The sequence below is a fragment of the Lissotriton helveticus genome, chromosome 10, assembly GCF_964261635.1.
Source record: "Lissotriton helveticus chromosome 10, aLisHel1.1, whole genome shotgun sequence".
Classification (NCBI taxonomy): Eukaryota; Metazoa; Chordata; class Amphibia; order Caudata; family Salamandridae; genus Lissotriton; species Lissotriton helveticus.
In genome coordinates, this window is record NC_136071.1 from 919,036,912 (window position 1) to 919,057,417 (window position 20,506).

Below are 20,506 nucleotides of genomic sequence, written 5' to 3' on the forward strand. Positions count from 1 at the left end.
GTAGTGAGGAGTGCAGAGTAGTGAGGAGTGCAGAGTAGTGAGTGCAGAGAGTGCAGAGTAGTGAATGCAAAGTGCAGAATAGTGAGTGCAGAGTGCAGAGTAGTGAGTGCAGAGTAGTGAGTGCAGAGTAGTGAGTGCAGAGTAGTGAGTGCAGAGTAGTGAGGAGTGCAGAGTAGTGAGGAGTGCAGAGTAGTGAGGAGTGCAGAGTAGTGAGTGCAGAGAGTGCAGAGTAGTGAGTGCAGAGTGCAGAATAGTGAGTGCAGAGTGCAGAGTAGTGAGTGCAGAGTAGTGAGGAGTGCAGAGTAGTGAGGAGTGCAGAGTAGTGAGGAGTGCAGAGTAGTGAGGAGTGCAGAGTAGTGAGTGCAGAGAGTGCAGAGTAGTGAGTGCAGAGTGCAGAATATTGAGTGCAGAGTGCAGAGTAGTGAGTGCAGAGTAGTGAGGGCAGAGTAGTGAGGGCAGAGTAGTGAGTGCAGAGTAGTGAGTGCAGAGTAGTGAGTGCAGAGTAGTGAGTGCAGAGTGTAGTGAGTGCAGAGTAGTGAGTGCAGAGAGTAGTGAGTACAGAGAGTAGTGAGTGCAGAGAGGTGAGTGCAGAGAGTAGTGAGTGCAGAGAGGTGATTGCAGAGAGGTGAGTGCAGAGAGTAGAGTGCAGAGTTGGGATTGCAGAGTAGGGAGTGCAGAGAGTAGGGAGTGCAGAGAGTAGTGAGTGCAGAGTAGTGAGTGCAGAGTGCAGAGTAGTGAGTGCAGAGTGCAGAGTAGTGAGTAGTGAGTGCAGAGTAGTGAGTGCAGAGTAGTGAGTGCAGAGTAGTGAGTGCAGAGTGTAGTGAGTGCAGTGTAGTGAGTGCAAAGTAGTGAGTGCAGAGTGCAGAGTAGTGAGTGCAGAGTAGTGAGTGCAGAGTGCAGAGTAGTGAGTGCAGAGTAGTGAGGAGTGCAGAGTAGTGAGGAGTGCAGAGTAGTGAGGAGTGCAGAGCAGTGAGTGCAAAGTAGTGAGTGCAGAGAGTGCAGAGAGTGCAGAGTAGTGAGTGCAGAGTAGTGAGTGCAGAGTAGTGAGTGCAGAGTAGTGAGTGTGCAGAGTAGTGAGTGCAGTGTAGTGAGTGTGCAGAGTAGTGAGTGTGCAGACTAGTGAGTGTGCAGACTAGTGAGTGCAGCGTTGTGAGTGTGTAGAGTAGTGAGCGCAGAGTAGTGAGTGCAGAGTAGTGTGGAGTGCAGAGTAGTGAGGAGTGCAGAGTAGTGAGGAGTGCAGAGTAGTGAGGAGTGCAGAGTAGTGAGTGCAGAGTAGTGAGTGCAGAGAGTGCAGAGTAGTGAGTGCAGAGTGCAGAATAGTGAGTGCAGAGTGCAGAGTAGTGAGTGCAGAGTAGTGAGTGCAGAGTAGTGAGTGCAGCGTGCAGAGTTGTGAGTGCAGAGTGCAGAGTTGTGAGTGCAGAGTTGTGAGTGCAGAGTGCAGAGTGCAGAGTTGTGAGTGCAGAGTAGTGAGTGCAGAGTAGTGAGTGCAGAGTAGTGAGTGCAGAGTGCAGAGTAGTGAGTGCAGAGTGCAGAGTAGTGAGTGCAAAGTGCAGAGTAGTGAGTGCAGAGGAGTGAGTGCAGAGTAGTGAGTGTAGAGTGCAAAGTAGTGAGTGCAGAGTAGTGAGTGCAGAGGAGTGAGTGCAGAGTAGTGAGTCCAGAATAGTGAGTGCAGAGTAGTGAGTGCAGAGTAGTGAATGCAGAGTAGTGAGTGCAGAGTAGTGAGTGCAGAGAGTAGTGAGTGCAGAGAGGTGAGTGCAGAGAGGTGAGTGCAGAGAGTAGTGAGTGCAGAGAGGTGAGTGCAGAGTAGGGAGTGCAGAGTAGTGAGTGCAGAGAGTAGTGAGTGCAGAGAGTAGTGAGTGCAGAGAGGTGAGTGCAGAGTGTAGTGAGTGCAGAGTGTAGTGAGTGCAGAGTAGTAAGTGCAGAGTAGTGAGTGCAGAGTAATGAGTGCAGAGTAGTGAGTGCAGAGTAGTGAGTGCAGAGTAGTGAGTGCAGAGTGCAGAGTAGTGAGTGCAGAGTAGTGAGTGCAGAGTGCAGAGTAGTGAGTGCAGAGTAGTGAGTGCAGAGTAGTGAGTGCAGAGTTGTGAGTGCAGAGTAGTGAGGATGCAGAGTAGTGAGTGCAGAGTAGTGAGTGCAGAGAGTGCAGAGTAGTGAGTGCAGAGTGCAGAATAGTGAGTGCAGAGTGCAGAGTAGTGAGTGCAGAGTAGTGAGTGCAGAGTAGTGAGTGCAGAGTGTAGTGAGTGCAGAGTAGTGAGTGCAGAGAGTAGTGAGTGCAGAGAGGTGAGTGCAGAGAGTAGTGAGTGCAGAGAGTAGTGAGTGCAGAGAGGTGAGTGCAGAGTAGGGAGTGCAGAGTAGAAAGTGCAGAGAGTAGTGAGTGCAGAGAGTAGTGAGTGCAGAGTAGTGAGTGCAGAGTAGTGAGTGCAGAGTAGTGAGTGCAGAGTAGTGAGGAGTGCAGAGTAGTGAGTGCAGAGTAGTGAGGAGTGCAGAGTAGTGAGGAGTGCAGAGTAGTGAGGAGTGCAGAGTAGTGAGGAGTGCAGAGTAGTGAGCACAGAGAGTGCAGAGTAGTGAGTGCAGAGTGCAGAATAGTGAGTGCAGAGTAGTGAGTGCAGAGTGCAGAGTAGTGAGTGCAGAGTAGTGAGTGCAGAGTAGTGAGTGCAGAGTAGAAAATGAAGGCAGGAAAAGAGAAGCGGGAAAGGGAAAAAGGGGAAGAAGGGGAAAAGAAAGGAAAGGAGGAAGGAGGAAAAAAAAAATATATATATATATATATATTACCTACTGGCGGTCGCCAGTAGGTATATATAGTTAGGATTTTTTCTCTATGAGATTTTTGAAAATTCTATGTCTAATAACTTTGGCGTTTGTGGACGGAATTGGCTGAAATTTTCAGGAAAATGGAACATTTTGTTTCTGAGCAGGCACTGAAAATTTGGGGGGGTTCGTCAAGGGGGGGCCTAGAAAAAAGGGGGGTCCCAAAACACGTTTTTCCCATGTTAATTTCCATAGGGCGGTTAGCCTCACTTTTAGCCAGAACGGCTGAATGGATTTTCACGAAACTTGGCAAAATTGTAGGGACTGTTAGCCCGATGTGCCTTTGCTAGGTCTCAATATATGTGCTCCAGTGGATTTTGAGAAATTAACGTTTAAAAAAAGATATATATCTGTAAGCGCGCTCCGGGCAGCGCCCCGGTTCGCGTTCCTGACGCGTAACAGAACTTCGTGAAGCGAAGCTGATTGGCTCTCCGGTGTCTGTCAATATTCTAAACAGTCCGGAGCGGCCGCCATCTTGTCTCTCGGTAGGATCGAGAGACAAGAGGAGGCCAAAACAAAGGGGGAAATGACCATAAGGGGGCATAGTAGATCCTCCCTGACCCCCTAGGTTTGATGTGGAGGCTTTAAAAGGGCCCCCCCGTGGGGCAAAATAATAAAAAAATAAAAATCGTATTTTTTTCCTGGGGTGCGCCCAGTACGCATACCGGAAAGCGGTCTGGGGAGCGTACTATAAGGAAACAAGAATGATTGACTTTTAACTTATTGTATGTTTATCAATTGTTCATTTTGTTGGGTTTTTTTGTTGTTTTTTTTTATTTACGTAGCAACATGTAGGTACCAATGCAGAGTCTATAAATTAATAAACGCCGTCTCCTTTGTAGATATCTTGCCTGTTGTTAAAGAAGTTATTGTGGAAAATGGAATTCATACCATAGTCTGTCTGGAAAGCCGAAACAACATGGAGGCAGGAGATGATAAAGAGATGTTAAATACACATTGGAGATTATATAGTGGGAGAAAGGAAGTAACAATGAACAAAATTACTATTTAACACCAAAAAGTTGCATAGTATATTTAAAGTCTCACTTCATGTTATAATCAATTTGCTACTAGTTTACAATATACATATAAAAATAAATAATGTGTCAAACAATTTTTGAATTAACAAATACAAATTTATTATTCAGATTGTTTCTCAAAATTTAAAAGAAATTCTATAAAATCATGATCATTTTTTTCTTCATTTTCCAGTAGAAAATCTACTGCATCCACACATTGCAGAAGTTCATTGTTTATTGTATCGTCGTAAAAATCTTGGTGAACTTCCGTCTCCTTTTGTGTTTCTGTTTCAATTTTCAAGTTATTTTCTTGTCCTTCCATTTTGAATTCTGAAAAAGAAATTTTTAAAAAATATATCAGTACAGATAGGGCACTGTTGGGTTTCAGTACAGACAGGTAGTTTGGTTATTTAAACAGTGTTTTTTTCTTTGGGCAGTGTATGGTATTAAATTGGAAGTAGAAATATGAAGAAAATTATCAAATAAACTCTTAGTCAATTCTGAATTATACTAGAGAAGCCTAACTCTATCCTTAACTCAGGGCCGGCGCTAGGCATGGGCAGCGTGGGCTGTCGTACAGGACCTCGCACTCAGCCCACCAGCATAGGGCCACGCACTGGTGATGTGTCCTTTTGTTTTCCTGGAGATCTATCACAAAGAAAGGTGTCGCCTGCAATTAAGGTCCATTGGAGGGGGCCCTGTCCTTGGGCCTCTCATGGATGGTGTCAGGAGGTATAGGGAAGGGAGAAGGAGACGCTCCCTCAATTGCAAGGAGACCATTCACAGACACTGTGGGGGGCCCATTGTCCAGCATTTTGGCGCACCCACAGTTTTAACTTTTAGACCACAAACAATTCTCACACCTATGAAGGTGTGAGAAATGCGTGTGGAGTAAAAGTTAAAACTGTGGGGGCGTCAAAATGCTGGACAATGGGGCTCCCATAGTGTCTGTGAATGTTCTCTTTGCAAGGGGCCACTTATGTAAATTGGAGGGGGGCTCGCGCACGTTCCCTTTTAGCCCAGGGCCTCGCAAATCCAAGGACTGGCCCCGCCATAACTAAAACAGAGAAGTCTATTTTATTCTATAAGTATTACAGAGTGATAGAATATAACTGTTAGAAAATGTTTTTCTAATTAGCTTTCAGTACAGTACATACTTCAGTTTTAAAAATAATATCTTACCTTTTAAATATAACTTGAAGTTATCAGTTGATTTTTAGTTGTATTAGTCAAAATGGGTGTGTTTCACTCTCTTTGTTTATATATATTCAGGTACATAACATGAAATGTCATGATATAATAGGAGAAATTGAAAGTAATATTTTAATTGGTGGTCAATTCCAACACTTCCGATATGCTTTTTAAAGTAATTTACCTCAGGGATTTTAGAGAGTACTACATGCTAAATGGCTAAATGGTATTCCAACGAAATTTGTGAGAATGGTAGGGATTGGTATGTAGTATGAGCTAATGTTTAATTGGTGAAAGTGTGTCCAGTGGTTTTTTGTAAATTACTTTCCCACCTTTTTTCAGCGAGTGCTTGTCAGTGCGTTTCCCGGTACGCGAACTTGCAGCGTTACGGGAGTCCTCCATTTTGTGTTTCGGTAGAACTGAGATACAAGATGGAGGGTAAATAATGTTCAGAAAGGGTAGATTGGGGTACTTTAGACGTATCCTGTCTCCCTAAGTTTTCTGAGGGTGGCTGAGGAGACTCATATATGTCGTGAAAAAAAAAAAAAAAATTTCGCGGTTAGCTGCCGGTACACGAACTGGGTAGCGAACCGGGAAGCGAATATAAGTGAAAATAAGAGTAAAAAGGTACATTCGAAATTTCAAAAGAGTAAACTAAGTTAAGGTAGCTCTGAAAAGAGCTTTTGGGTCTGTGTAAGTTCTAGGTACTTATAAGTAGGTACCAATACACAGTCTTAAATTTAGTATGAAAACTTTGTTGCCCTCATCTGAGAAATGCACGCCATCTCCTCTGTAGATATCTTGCATGTAGTAACGCAAGTTATTGTTGTAGATGCAGCCCATTCCATGGTCCCTCATGTAAGCTGAAACAGACTTATTTACATGCTTCCTCGATTTTTCAATTTGTGGACAAAATTGATTGGACCACCTCCATTTTTGTCTTTGGCATATATTGGAATATACCAAGGCAAGATGAGGAAAAAGTGTCATCAATTGCTCAAAGGTGTCTTTTAGGAGCATTTCCAGACCTACCCCAGTCAAAGTGCCCAAATCGTTTCCACCACAGTGCACTATTATGAGGTCAGGGTTTGGCAAATGTAAAAAGGTTTTCACCAATGATATCAATTGGTGACATTTCAATCCTCTTCGGCCAATCCATTTAATTTCCACATTTTGTAAATTGAGGTTGTGTAAATTTCTGTTATCTGCATACCTGTGAGCCCAGTGGATGTAGCTATGTCCAAGAATCCAGACTGAAAACATGGCTAGAGGAGTTTTTGCTGCAGTCAGATGAAGTGTGGGAATGAAATGGCAGTTGAAATAGTGAAGTTTGTAATGAAAAAAAACTGTGGAGTTTAAGTGCAAATGATTCATTAGCAGTGATTGGTGTATTTCCATTGCTGAAAACAGAAAGTTAGGGTGCATGGATGTGTTCTTTGAAAGATGTAATTTGAATGGTTAATAAAAAATGATGTTATGAAAGATTGCAGTGGATTAGCAGGTGTACTGAGAGTTCAGAGTTCATTTGAAACATTGTTGTGTGAACTTGTAAATCTGAGAGGTCTGGCAGGCAGTAGTTGCTATGGAAAAAGGTCAGAAAGGGCAGAGGGGGGAAGGGTGTTGATTTGAAAATAGTGAGGGAAGAGTTTTGATTGGCTGACATGAGAGATATGTGTGATGAATATCAGCGTTTCAGTGCCTTTGTTGGTTCCAGCCTCCGGAGTGCATACCTTTAATTCTGCTAAAGAATAATTGGTGTGCTTCTGAGACTGTTTTGAAATTCAAAAAGAATTTGTAAAGGTGAGTTATCGTTTCTATATTTTAGATAAAGACTAGTATGCTTTTTTGAGTAAATAAGAAAGTCAGCTGTGTATTTAAAATGATGTTTTGCGTCAAGTGTTTGCATTCTGTTTTCAAAGGCGATTTTGCATTCTTTTACCAATTGTAATTGTAGTTAATGTAAAGTATTAGTATTGATAAGGTGTGTATGTACATAGGAGGTGTGCTGTGTTTTTTGAAATCATGATCAGAAAATCGTTTTTAAGGAAAAGGCATGCTTTAAAAAAATATGAGAATTTATTTACTTGTGATGTGATTCCTGCAATGCGTCGCTTTTGCAGAACAGATGCATGATGCATCTGTGTTGTTATTGCCCCATGGTGTTCTACAGTGTATATGTAAAAAATGATGCATAAGTGTTGCACGGGCATTGTAAATACTCTCCTATGTGTCCCTAGCCATTTCAAGTCACTCCTCCTAGTTCAAGGGCCTTGTAAATACGTCCCCATGTGTATCTGGTCATTTGTAGTCACTTTCCCCGTGGTGCAAGGCCCTTGTAAATACACCCCGATGTGTGTTTGAAAAATTTTGTGTTTGAGTTACATAACCATGTAAAAAGTTATTGAAAAAAAGGTGCAAGTACCTTAAAAAAACGTTTTCATGTGTATTAGGGCATTTTATGTCCGTTCCTCATGAATGTAGGTGTATAATTGTTTTACTTAAAAAGTTAAAAAAGTTTTTTTGAAATCAAATGCATGCAGACTTTGGGCCCGATGCAGATGGCCGTTTCAGGCCATTTACCGACCGGTTACGGCCGATTTCGGTAAATGGCTAATCGGTATGTAGGGGACTAAATCCAAGGCCACATGTAGGTAAATCTACATTTACAGAATCGGTAAAATGTGCATGCACATGTGTGCATGCACACGTATGTCATGTGACAGGCAGGTATGCCTGCCACATGGCACCTGTGCCTGTTTTGGGGGTGCCAGAGGGTGTCAAAGTGACACCCCGTGCACCCTTGTGAATTCTTTAATTACCGATTTGGTAAATACCGAATCGGTAATGCCTAATCATTCCTATGGGCTTCAAAGCCCATAGGAATGAATGGGCATTACCGATTCGGTATTTACCGAATCGGTAATTCAAGAATTGTTAAGGATTCGGTAACGAATCCGTATGTTGAGACCTACATACCATTTACCGATTTTGAAATACCGAATCGGTACAATTCGGTATTTTAAAATAGGTAAATGTTTTTTACCTACATCTGGCCCTAGAATCGGTATTTTACCATCAAATTGGTTTTGATGGTAAAATACCGATTCGTAAAGGCTCCTGGCACTCTGAAGAGTCCTATCTACATATGGGTGGCTTCAAATCGGTATATTTACCGATTTTTTATTTTACCGAATCGGTAAAATTATCGATTCGGTAATTTTACCAATTCGGTAATATATTGCCCCTTACATGACAAATTTTGTAATCTGGTCGGTAAAGGACGAAAATACAGTTTTTCGGCCGTTACCGAGCGACCTACATCTGGCCCTTAAAGTCTTAGGGACAGATTTATGATGGTTGGGCGCCTCTTTTGTGCTGTTGTTGCGTCACTTTTATAATGCAGGAGAGATTTACAAGATGCACCATATTGCAAAACAGCAGCCGCGGGTCGTGGAGGGAGTTACGGTGGGGCAGGCATGCGGGGAGGGGGAGGGGCAGGGTGGAGGGACGTAAACACTGGCATATGGATTATTGCAGGTAAGTACACAATTTAATGTGCGCAAAGTTTCAAGTGGGCTTTTTGTTGCAGGGTGGGCAGTCATTTGCATGAAAGCCCTGTAATACTATCACTATCACAGTAAAATTAAAAATATTTTATTGAATCATCTTTATAGCATTGCTGAATCAAATTCTTACTGTTATTGATTTACTGTTTGGTAATAGTGGTTAATAGCATTTTTTATTATATTTTACCACAGATTCAACTGCAGATTATTTAGAAATTAGACAATGCCGTCCAAGGATAGAATTCGAAAGGCTTCGAAACGTCAAAGACAGCAAAGTACTCAATACTTGCAGCAGTCCTCTACATTAAAATCACCTCAACGCACGAAGAAAGCTCCGGGTAAGAGAACAAAATCATTTCTTAGAAACATTTGTAGAAACAGAAGTAAACTACAGAAAAAGTTTTAGTCCAGAAAAAGAGAGCCAATTTAAATGGAAAGGAAAGGCCCGTCAAAAAAGTTTCTGCTAGAGCAGGAGATAACTCAGTGCATGGCAGTAAAAGGGAAAATGCATTCAGGGACATTCGAGGCGAATGTTCCGCAACAGGGTAATTGTCAATTTGCTAAAACAATTTAAGAAAGGCCAACAGAAAGTGGCATTTTATAAGAAAAAGAAAAATGTAGAGAAAATTATTGATCATGCTTTCGAAATTAAGCGAAAGTTATTTATTTTGGTAATTAATAGAATTAGGAAACTAAACAAGGTAATCTATGTTTTAAAATCAAATAGTAGATGGAAGAGAGAAGTTAATCGAAGTAATTTTTGTGAAGTTTTCTCAGGAGAATGGATGCATAGTTCAAGTAGTGAGGCATTGTTTAATGAGGAGAGTTATTTTCAGGACAATGATTTGGTGCATGCAGTTGACATTAGTGGTCGAGCTTATGAGGTGAAAGACGGTCAACCGGTTGAAAAAGAAATACTTGTGTCTGCAGATGCAGAAGAGGTGTTAAGTGATGAGGTTTTAGGGAGACGTCCTAAGGGACCAGTGTACACCTGGAAGTGTAGTTCGATTTGCAGTGTGCGACAGGATTCCATCAATTTGCTTTGTGATTTTGTACGGACGTTTAATAAGAAAAGTTTAAAACAAAAAATAAAGTTGTTGCAAGAATTAGATCCTTGCAGAGTGAGAGAAGTGACAGGTTTGCATGGTCATTCACTGGCTTGTCTTTCCAGGAGAGTATGCCAGAGTGTTTTTCATCATTTTAGGATGCTAGCAGTGCATCATAATAAAGTGAGGAAATTAGTTAGAATGTTGTATTATGCTAAGAGTCCAGCAATTCTGCTTAAACAATTAAGCAGAACTCTTTTGCATGGTTCTGAAGTAGATGTGAAGAATATTTGTCAAGAAATTGAGTTCTGTTACTTTGCTGGTAAAGAGAACAATGTTGAAATTGACCCAGTAGAAGAAGGTAACGTGGAAGAGAGTGTACAGATTTCCAGTACAGATAAGTTTCACAAGGAAATCTCCACGTAGATGGTGAAAACATGTGAGAGGCCTAATTTCACTTGTGTGTGTTGTCGACGGACTTATTATAAGAATCAGACTAAGTTAGTGGATTTATATGCAAAAAGTGATATGGAAAACAATAGTCAATGGAAGGATTTTGCCACATACTTGATGGTAGAAAATTGTTTTGATTTGGGAGCGGACCAACGTATGTGTACTTATTGCTATAACAAATTAAACCAAAACAAGATGCCTGCTAGAGCGGTTTATAATAATCTGGAATTGGTTGACATTCCTTCTGAATTGAAGGATTTAAATACTTATGAATCTATTTTGATTCAAAGTGTCCATCCCTTTCAGGCCATTGTACGAATGGAGCCAAAAACAGGGAAGTTGCCTCCATCAGATTTACAGAGAGGATTAAAGGGAAGGGTTGTTTATTTGCCTTTGGATTTGAAGAAAAACATTAATACAATTGGAGTAGAGAAAGTGGAAGAGGAGCCTCTGGTTATCATAGTTAATGGTGTTCCAACAAAGAGTAAGAAAATCTGGCAAGATTTAGTGGATGTTAGGAAAGTCAAAAAGGGAACATTGTATTTGATAAAAAATAATGAGTACTACAAGAATGTATGTGTTGCAGAAGAGGAAGTAAGTGAAGAAGAGGACAGCGATTTGTGTCCTGGACAAATTGAGAAAGTAGAAGCTTCTAAAAAGGAAGAAATATATGAACATTATAGTGTTCATCCTTTGCATTCTAAGGAAGTCATGGGGAATGCTATTGAGTTGTTTCAAATGAAACAAGCCAAAGGGAGTCCCATTAGTGTTTGGGAGGAAAGTTTGGAAGCTCGATGTTTCCCACAGTTATTTCCCACAGGTCGAGGAGGACGATATGATGAGCGACCTGTTCAAATTCCTGCTTCAGAATACCGGACTTTACGATTGTATGCAGAAGATCCTAGGTTTCGTCAATGCATTCCCTATTTGTTTCATCTATTGTTTGAAAGTGATCTATCTGGACTTTCTTATGCAGTGAACCACATCTTGAAAAGTGGTGTACAACTGCGAAATATCTCGGCAAGGGACTTTATGGATAAAGTCAATGTGCAAGACAGTATTTTGGATTCTCACCTGATTAATCTGATGGCATGTCAGCCAATGACTAATGAGTCACTAATACTAAGGAGTATTGGTACCGCCGTCATGGTGACTTAAAATGTATGCTGAGGAACGTAGGAACTCCCACATGGTTCCTCACTCTTAGCTGTGCCGAGTATGGCTGGGAAGACTTACTTGAATTTCTACGAGAGGCAAATGGAAACATTGAAAATATCGAATTCAAGACACCTGGAGAACTGTGCTCTTTGGATCCAGTGAATGTATGCAGGTACTTCAATCATAGATTTGAAGCTATGATGTCTTTCATCACGAACAAGAAAAATCCACCTCTTGGAGAGGTGTTGGATTTCTTCTGGAGAAATGAGTATCAAGCAAGAGGAGCTCCTCATATACATATGCTGCTATGGATCAAAGATGCACCCAAATTTGGAACTGATCCGGATGACTTAGTGATGAGTTTCATAGAACAGTATGCTACATGTGCTGTTCCAAAGACAAACGAAGACAAAAGTCTAAGAGAACAAGTTTTACGGTTTCAAAGCCATCGTTGTGGAAAGTACTGTCGTCGTAAATTCAGAAATAAGGACAAGTACTACACCAAATGTCGTTTTGGATTTCCACGATCGGTGATATCTAAAGGAAGAGTGAACAATTTGATGTCTTCGCTGTGACATAATGTGACGAGGAAATCACCCAAAAACACATTCAATTTGAAAAGAAACGAAGAGTCCAAGAACATCAACGACTACAACCCAGTGATTTTGTCCATGTGGAATGCTAACATGGATATACAGTTTGTGGCTGACAATTGTATGGCTGTGGCTCGGTATGTGACGTCTTACATTACCAAAAAAGAAAAGACAGAACTGAAGGATATGTGGGAGGACATTTCCCATGAAAAGATCCTCAGTAAGAAGTTGTACAGTTTCAGTTTGAAGATGTTGTCGCATCGAGAAATTGGAGCTTACGAATGTTCTGACCGGTTATCTTCAGCAAGTCTCTATGCCAAATCTAGGAGTATCATTTGGGCGAGTCTTGGTCTTGCTGCAACGCGTAATCGAGTTCTGAAACCTGTACGGGAAATAGAGTATTTGGCGGAGAAGGAGCCAAACAGTATAGATATTTTGAAGACCAACATGTTGGATACATATTATCCAAATAGAAGCAGTCACCTGGAGAATGTTTGTCTGTATGATGTTCTACAAAATTACGTTTTCAAGAGGAACATCAAAGAAGATTTTGATAAAGGAGTGTATGCTGTAATTGGAAGTGAGGGATATCTGGTCAAGCAAAGAAAATGTCAATTGGTAAATCATCAAAAATTGGATTGCGAATCTCCAGAAAGAAAAGAGTTCTTCTATTTAGCTCTTTTGCAACTTTTCAAGCCTTGGCGTGCAGAAGAGGAACTGCTTGGGGATTTCCTCTGTTATGAAGACTCTTTCAATGCAGCCAAGGAGTCCATAGAATGTCCTGTTTTTCTAAGATATTTAGAAATGTTGAATGCAGAAATCGAGCAGGAAGCAACAATTGCAGCGGAGATTGCTAGAGACAGTTCTCAGGACAGTCAGAGTTCTGTTTCATTGAGTCAGGATCCACTAGGAGGACCAGTTATCGAAAATGAAGCTGCTACAGCGATGATTGAAGTGGAAAGAGCCATGGCACATGCTCAGGAGGATGTGGTTAACTTAGAAAATTTGGAAAGACAACTCAACGTTGAGCAGAAGAAAATATATGACGAAGTTACCAACCAAATTGAGCATGGATTAAGTCATGAGAAGAAAAAGTGCTCATGTACGTCGTTGAAGCCTGTCCGATTATATGTGAGTGGAGAAGCAGGAACTGGAAAAAGTTTCCTCATTAAAGCAATTTCATGTTATCTGCAAAAAAGGACTGAGTCATCGCTGTCTTGTGTTGTGACCGCTCCAACTGGACTGGCAGCTCATAACATTAAAGGGATTACTTTGCATCGGCTACTGATGCTGCCAGTGGAGCATGATAACAAATTACAATACCACAAGTTATCTGGGGATGCTTGTTGTGAAGTATCTAGAGTGTTGAAGAAGATGAAACTTCTTATCATTGATGAAGTAAGCATGGTTTCCAATGTCATGCTTGCCTTTGTGCATTTGAGAATGCAGGAAGTTCTTAAAACAGAGTATGATGTGTTATTCGGTGGCAAACACATCATTGTTTTTGGTGATCTTCTGCAGCTGACACCAGTGAAAGGACAACCAGTGTTTAAACTGCTTACACATGAAGATACCAAGAAGTGCCTAGGGAGCATTGGCAACGTTAATATATGGTTAAACTTCAATTATGCTGAGCTGCGTGAAAATATGCGTCAGGCGAAGGACGAAGATTACAAGAATATTCTACAAGATGTTAGAATCGGGAAAGTGACTGAGCGTGGGAAAGAAGCTTTACATGCACGATTACTGTCAAATTTGTATCCAGAAGAAGACGTTCTGCCAGAGAATATTTTTCAGAAAATTACTGAGAAGAAATCTGGAATATGTTTAATGCCAACTCTTGCAGAATGTTCCATCTTCAACAACCAAATGTTGAATTTAGAAAAACAAGAGATTGTGAAACTTGAAGCTATTGACAGAATAGAGCATGTGGGAGCAACAATTATTTTGTCTGAAAATTTGAAATCTAAATTGGATTCATTAGAGAAGACTATATCTAAAACTGCGGGTTTTGAAAAGACTCTGAATGTGTGCTTAAATTGCCGTATCATTTTGAGAAGGAATTTACATGTTGAAAGAGGTCTGGTAAATGGATCAATGGGTAATGTTGTTGATTTTGAGAAATACAGAAATAGAGATGAAATTGAATTTTTAAAAATTTAATTTGATGGCATTGAGGAAGTACAGGTAATTGCCCGTTGCACAGGTAAGTTTTTGCTTGTAAAAGACCTATATGTTCGCCGTAAGCAATTTCCTGTTTGCTTGGCATATGCGGTGACAATCCATAAATCACAAGGTTTAAGTGTAGACAGTGCATTGGTGAATATTGGCAGTTCTGTGTTCAAAGAGGGTATGGCTTATGTAGCATTGTCACGAGTCAGAACTTTATCGGGATTGTACTTGATTGACTATGATGTCACAAATATTTGTGCGGATCTAGATTGTGTTAAGGAATACAATAGGTTAAGAAGAGAGTATGCGCCACATTTGCCTCAATATCCTTTGTTTGAGAAACGTGTGGTAGGCCGGAAACGAAGAAATATCAGTAATAGTAGGGAGGTTGAAGCAAAAAGACCAAAAGTCGATGAACTAAAAATTGTAAGCAGGAATAAAATAAATTCTGTGGAAAATGTTGTTGGTTTTAAATTTGAAAATAGTTCTGGTGTCAACTGCTATGCTAATGTAGTTGTTGATGTTCTCTTTTCACTAGAGACTTTAAAAGAACAGATTGTGATCAATTCAGAACAAAGTTTATGCTGTTTGTTGAATTCTGTGTTAGAGAAATGTAGCGCTGATAGAACAAGAGTAGAAAGTGTGTCTGAAATTCGTTATCTGTTAGACCAGTGGTTCCCAAACTTTTTAGACCTGTGGCTCCCTTGACCTAATTGGCAGTGGGCCGTGGCTCCCCACCATTTTTTTTACCGGTGGGGGGATGTTAGCCCGACCTCGGGAGTACTTCCAGTTGTCTTCTTGAAATTAATTGGAATGCGATGAATGTATTATAATCATATTTGTAACAAAATAAAAATCTAACAGTTGTTCAATTAGAACTCGTTAAGTGAGAAACGATACAATCACCTGTTGACTTTATTTATTTTTCAAATTGTTGTTGAATATGTACTTTCTTAAATTGGAAACAGGGTAGAGCCAGTCTCATGGCAGGAAGAATGGACGGGCAAGAGGCAGTTGTGTAGCATGCTGGTATGAATAAGGTAGTCAGCTGCACAAGGTGGAGGTGGTAGACCGAGTTACATCCCAGGTCAGTGGTGGTCAGGTTAAGATATGCATGGCATGCCAGTTGGACTGAGACTGAGACCGATAGTACAACAAGCAAGAAGGACTTGGCCAAACTCAGTTGGAAGGCGAATAAGGGGGACCAAGCTAATTCTGTTTGCAGGGCAGACAAGTAGGTCTGGGATACAGCCAGGCACAAAGCAAGTTCATGTAGTGAGCCTGTCACATGCCAAGTCTGCTGGATGGTGGGAGAAAAAGTCACTTTGCACACCCTCCAGTCCATCTTAACCGAGCAAGCCACATGGCAAGACAGCAGGGCAGCAGAAGAACAAGTGGCATGAGAAGCTAGTACAGTAGTAGTAGATGAAGGTCTGGGCTTCTGCCAGTTGCTTCCGGGAGTAGAACCAGCCTAATTGTGCATTATATACTGCAATACAAGAGCCCTAATTAAAAATATTAATTACACTCCACATCCACATCTCTAGATTGCTCTGTATTCATGTGCATTGGGCACTGATATATCCCTGTCTTTTTAATAAGAGAGGCTTGTGTCCTTCAATTCTGGGTCACAGGCTTCTCTGGTACATACAAGACACAATGCGTGCAAGTTAACAGTGAGGAAACAATCCTTTGACCCTCATAGTGGGCAGAATGACCACAAATTTCAGCGCTGCAATATCTCATCCGAGGTTGAAGCTAGTCAAGTGTAAGAAATAGGGACGGGTAGCACCAGACCCAGAAAAAGTTTTGAAACATGGAAAAACGTATGGAAGGTTAGACTGGAGTCAGGAGTAGGGCCGTGAAATGAATCCTGGCTGCAATGTGGCCTATTTCCACAGCCACGAGTTTGCCCACTGGAGTTTCAGATTTATGAAATCAGGCCGGTGTAGGAAGGAAGGAACCTGATGGAAGACCTCCCATTACTGAAAATGCTTTTCTCCATGACTACGGAAGTGCCTTCCCAGTGTGTGCTTGTGGTTGGAGTGTTTACCATTTATTGCAGTACTATCCTTCTACCTGTGTTTGGTACTTTTTTGCTACATGCACACGCCACTTTTCTCTTGTAACACACTGTTTGCTACCTCTCACATTTTGTTTGCTTTTGATACTTGCACAAGTGCCACCATTGCCTACGTAACGTTGGTTCTTGTGCCTGAGTGTCTAGCATTTATTGCAGTATATTACCTCTAATTGTACTTTGTTTTCTCTTGTAACCTGCACACTTGTCACTTTTTCCTCCTGTAATGTACCGTTTGCTCCTCATGTATTTTGTTTGCTCACAATTGTCACTTTTACCTCATGTAACTTAACGTTTGCTTTTGTAATTTGTTCACTTGTAATTTCGTCCTCATGTATCACTACTGTTCCTATTGTGAAGCGCTCTGACACCTTCGGGTAAAGTCTGCACTATATAAAAACGCATAAATAAATAAGTTCACATAAAGTGCTGGAACAGCAGCCAGCATATAATTATACAAGGGCTGTGTGAAGTAGCAATATTTGAAATCTCTAAAGTTTATCTTGTGCTGCGAGAAGCCTGCCCTACTTGTTCTTTAAGATGCTGACCTGTTTTCCGACGAGACTGTGGGCCACTGCACAGACATGTATTTAACACTTGTCCCGTTCAAACTCGACTTGACAAAATAAATAAGTTAATCATGAGCGAGCAGTGAATCTGCCCTCTGACCTATGTAATTTGAGAAGAGGGTCCCACAAGGCATGGCAGAACACGGCGGGCAGAAATAATGTTCAATAGTCTGCTGAGCATTACGGGGTATGCAGAGATTACGTCTGTGAATGAAAGCACGTATGTATGCACCTATGCACGTATGGAAGCACTGCGCTCTTACTGTGCCAAACCACGTTCCTGCATTATGCAGGTGGCATTTCTTACTCCCCGTTGTATTGCGCTGCTCACTGCATTCAGGCCCTGGTAGAGCATCTTGTTCAGCACACGGCCAGATGCTATTTTCCCACATCCTGCGCGGCGCCCCTGGCAACTCATAACGGCGCACCAGGGCGCCGCGGCGCACAGTTTGGGAACCTAGGTGTTAGACGAATGTACAGGTCAAACAGAATTCTCTGAAAAAATTCAGCGGGATTGTCAGGAGTTTTTAATGTATATGCTTGATGTATTGCAAGATGAAGGTGTAGATGTAGATTATCTGTTTGGCCTTTCTTATCTATGGCAACATGATTGCGAGAACTGTAGGCTATCAAGTACTACTAGTGTAGACTCAGAAAGATTTATATATTTAACTTTGCCTGACAGTAAATCAGTATCCTTCAATAAGCTAGTAAAGGAAGCCGATCAAAACATGGAGTGTAGCCAATGTAAGTCTGCAATGCTGTCCACGTTAATTATACGAAGTTATGGCCAGTATGTCATTTTAATGTTTCAACGATGTAGGCCTGATGGAACTAAATTGACAACTTTAATTAACAATTTTGTGGCTTCTCAGTTGTCAATATCAGGAAGGACTTTTGTATGTACAGCAATTATATATCATGACGGTCCTTCAACTACTTCAGGACATTACACAGTTTATTTAAAATCCGGAAACGGCTGGTCATTCTGTAATGATTCTCTTTCAACTTTCAAAAAAAGATTGCCTTTCCACCTACAAAATTGTTACCTGGTGTTCTTACAACCAAAATTTTAGGGAAGGAATCTTGGGATTTGTTCAGAGGAATTTCCAGTGGTTCTAATCGCTCCTACTCTATATGGCCATGTGGATAATTGTAGTACACAGCGAAAACTGTTTGTGTTTCTAAGCTAAGTCAAACAGCAGATCCAAACAAGGAGTAGAGGAAATGTAAGTCTGCAATGCTGTCCACATTATTTATGGAAACTTATGGGTGAAATGTCATTTTACTTTTCCAACTACATAAACTGGATGAAAATAAGTTGTCAAGTCTAATTAAAAATGTTTTGGCTACACAGTCATCTATTTCAGGAACAACATTTGCAACTGCAGCTATTATATCAGGATATTACATACCTTATTTGAATTATAAAAAAGGATAAACTTTCGGCAATAGTTATCATTTTAGTATGAAGCAATGTTGCCTTTTGACTTTTTTTATGAAGTGAGAATTTAGGGTAGGTAACTGGATTATAATGATTCGGGGTGGTGCTGTAATTTAGTGTGCTGTTTTAAATTGCTTTGTATGTCTCATTTTTCTTAAATCAATGGAGTTTATCTTTCAGAAAGTGGCGGGCAGAAAATAGTAACAGCAGAACAGAGTATAAGCTTTTCATAGGACATCCTTTGACGTCATAGAAAGTAAGTTACTTTTGAGGAGTTCTGATTACTGATTAGTTATATTTTGTGGGTTTTTTAAACACAATCATTTTGATTGTGTTTTTTTTCCCCCGCTGTTATATGATGAATACCTTCAACTCACTGTTTTCAGTGAAATTTGATATATTCTGAGAACAGCAAAAATAAACCATTAAATATGTCTAATTAATTTTGTAGTTTGAATTGTGATTTATAATATGTATTCATCTTGTCTCATGCTCACTCTTTTTTTACTACCTTATATTAATTTAAAAATTTTTGTTGTTTCTTACATAGATTTAAAGTATAAAAATGACAAGTGGCAACGGTAATCACTTTTATAAGGTAAATGTTTAGTACTCTTTACGTTACATCTCTATCACATTTAACTTTTATTAGTTCCACTGCTTCATTTCTTTATCCGTTAGTTTCCTGCCTTTGCTACTTCCTTCATTTCTTTTTTTTTATTACTTATTTATACTACTCTTTTCACTTCTTTTCTCAGTCTCTCTTTGAACAGTAACTGTTTGTTACTCCCTCTATTTGTCTTTCTTTTCACATTACTCTGTTTACTTACTCGTTTAAAAAAAAAAATTAATAATTATTTCGCTTCCGGTTCGCGTACCGGGGAACGAACCGGGAAGCGAATCAAAAGAAATAGAGGATGCTAGAGTGTTAAACATTCTAGCAATTTTTCATAAAGGGAAGGTAGTTCTGAAAAGAACTTTTTTTATTTATTTTTTGTTGTTTTATATTTTTTTGTGTTTTTTTGGAGGGGGGGGAAACAAAAATGATTCAGTACAAAGGGCTCAACAGGAGCAACCAAAAAAAAAGAAAATTTAGTTTCGGGGACGTTTTGAACATTGATGATGTTCATATGCTGTATTTATTAGAGTAACACTCATCTGTCCACACTGAAATTAATTTGCCACAATCTAAACATGTCATTTTAATTTTTCCAAAGTTCTTCTGAATATTTGGGACCGTTTCTCTTGCCTCTGATGCTGTCAGTGCCACTTCATTGGTGGATGTACTGGCAGGTCGGGGGGTGTCGATGCATGGTATAATTACCATAACTATTTTTTTTTTTCCGGTCCCTCTGGAGAGTTGATCGTGGCAGATCAGGCAGGTAACGTATCTGGCATTTACTTTCTTTTCATGTGGAGGCAAAGAAAAAAATTGCCAAATAAAATTGACTTTAACATGGGACGTCCTTGGCATTTCTTTCAAAAACCCCCTTGTCCCTTGTTCCTGTTCCTCGTCTTCCTCTTCTTCCTCCTCTTGTTGGAAGATGACCTGGCCAGTTGGACCTCTCTTCTTTGGTGGTGGTGGAGGTGGTGGGGAGCCACCAGCTGCAGCTAGTACAGATGCCATGAGTAAGGACGCAAAAACAGGTCTTTCTCTCATAAAAATGAAAGTCGGAGTGAAGAAAAAAAGTGGGACTTTCATCATTTGGGAAAAAAAAATGTTGTAAACCAATGAAAAGTGATTATTTTACGTCATATGATCAAACGTTCCATCATTAGGAAACTAAAAGTAAAATGAACCAATGAAAAGTTTTATGAACTAGTCACATGACCTGTTATGCTTACGTTACGCGCTCCGCGCCGCGCCGCGCCTCGGATCGTTTCCGGGGCTCTGTGTTTCGCGCCTTGGTTCGCGTTCCAGAGCGCTTCCGGGTGCGCTAACGAAGGGTGTCATAAGGCGCATTACGCAGTAACGCGATACGTTGTGATTACGCGACGCGTCACGATGTGGCTTTCTAACGTGGTACTTGCACTAACGGGACGTTTACCGGTTCGCGTACCAGCTGGAAAAATAAAAAATAATTTAAATTATAATATAAATTAAATTAAAAAAATATAATACAAAAATATATAAAATATATTTTTCCTTTACAAGAAGAATACATTTTACAGCTTTTCATATTTGCTATTAAAAAACCATTGAAATTCACTGAAAAAACCATAGGTTAGAGACCATATATAGTTAGGAATTAGCATTTACAAAACCTTGAAAATTCACTGACAAAACCATAGGTTATAGACCATATATAGTTAGGGATTAGCATTTACAAAACCTTATTTTACTCGCACAAAACCATTGAAATTCGCATATATAGTTAGTTGCGCTAACTATATATCGCGCACCCGCAAT

General features: G+C 40.4%; 1 pseudogene; it reads right to left on the bottom strand.

Moving 5' to 3' along the window:
* Positions 1–3,945: 3,945 nt before the first annotated feature.
* The window catches only part of LOC144784141 (vimentin-like), a 111,822-nt pseudogene continuing 95,261 nt past the window's right edge, over positions 3,946–20,506 (bottom strand).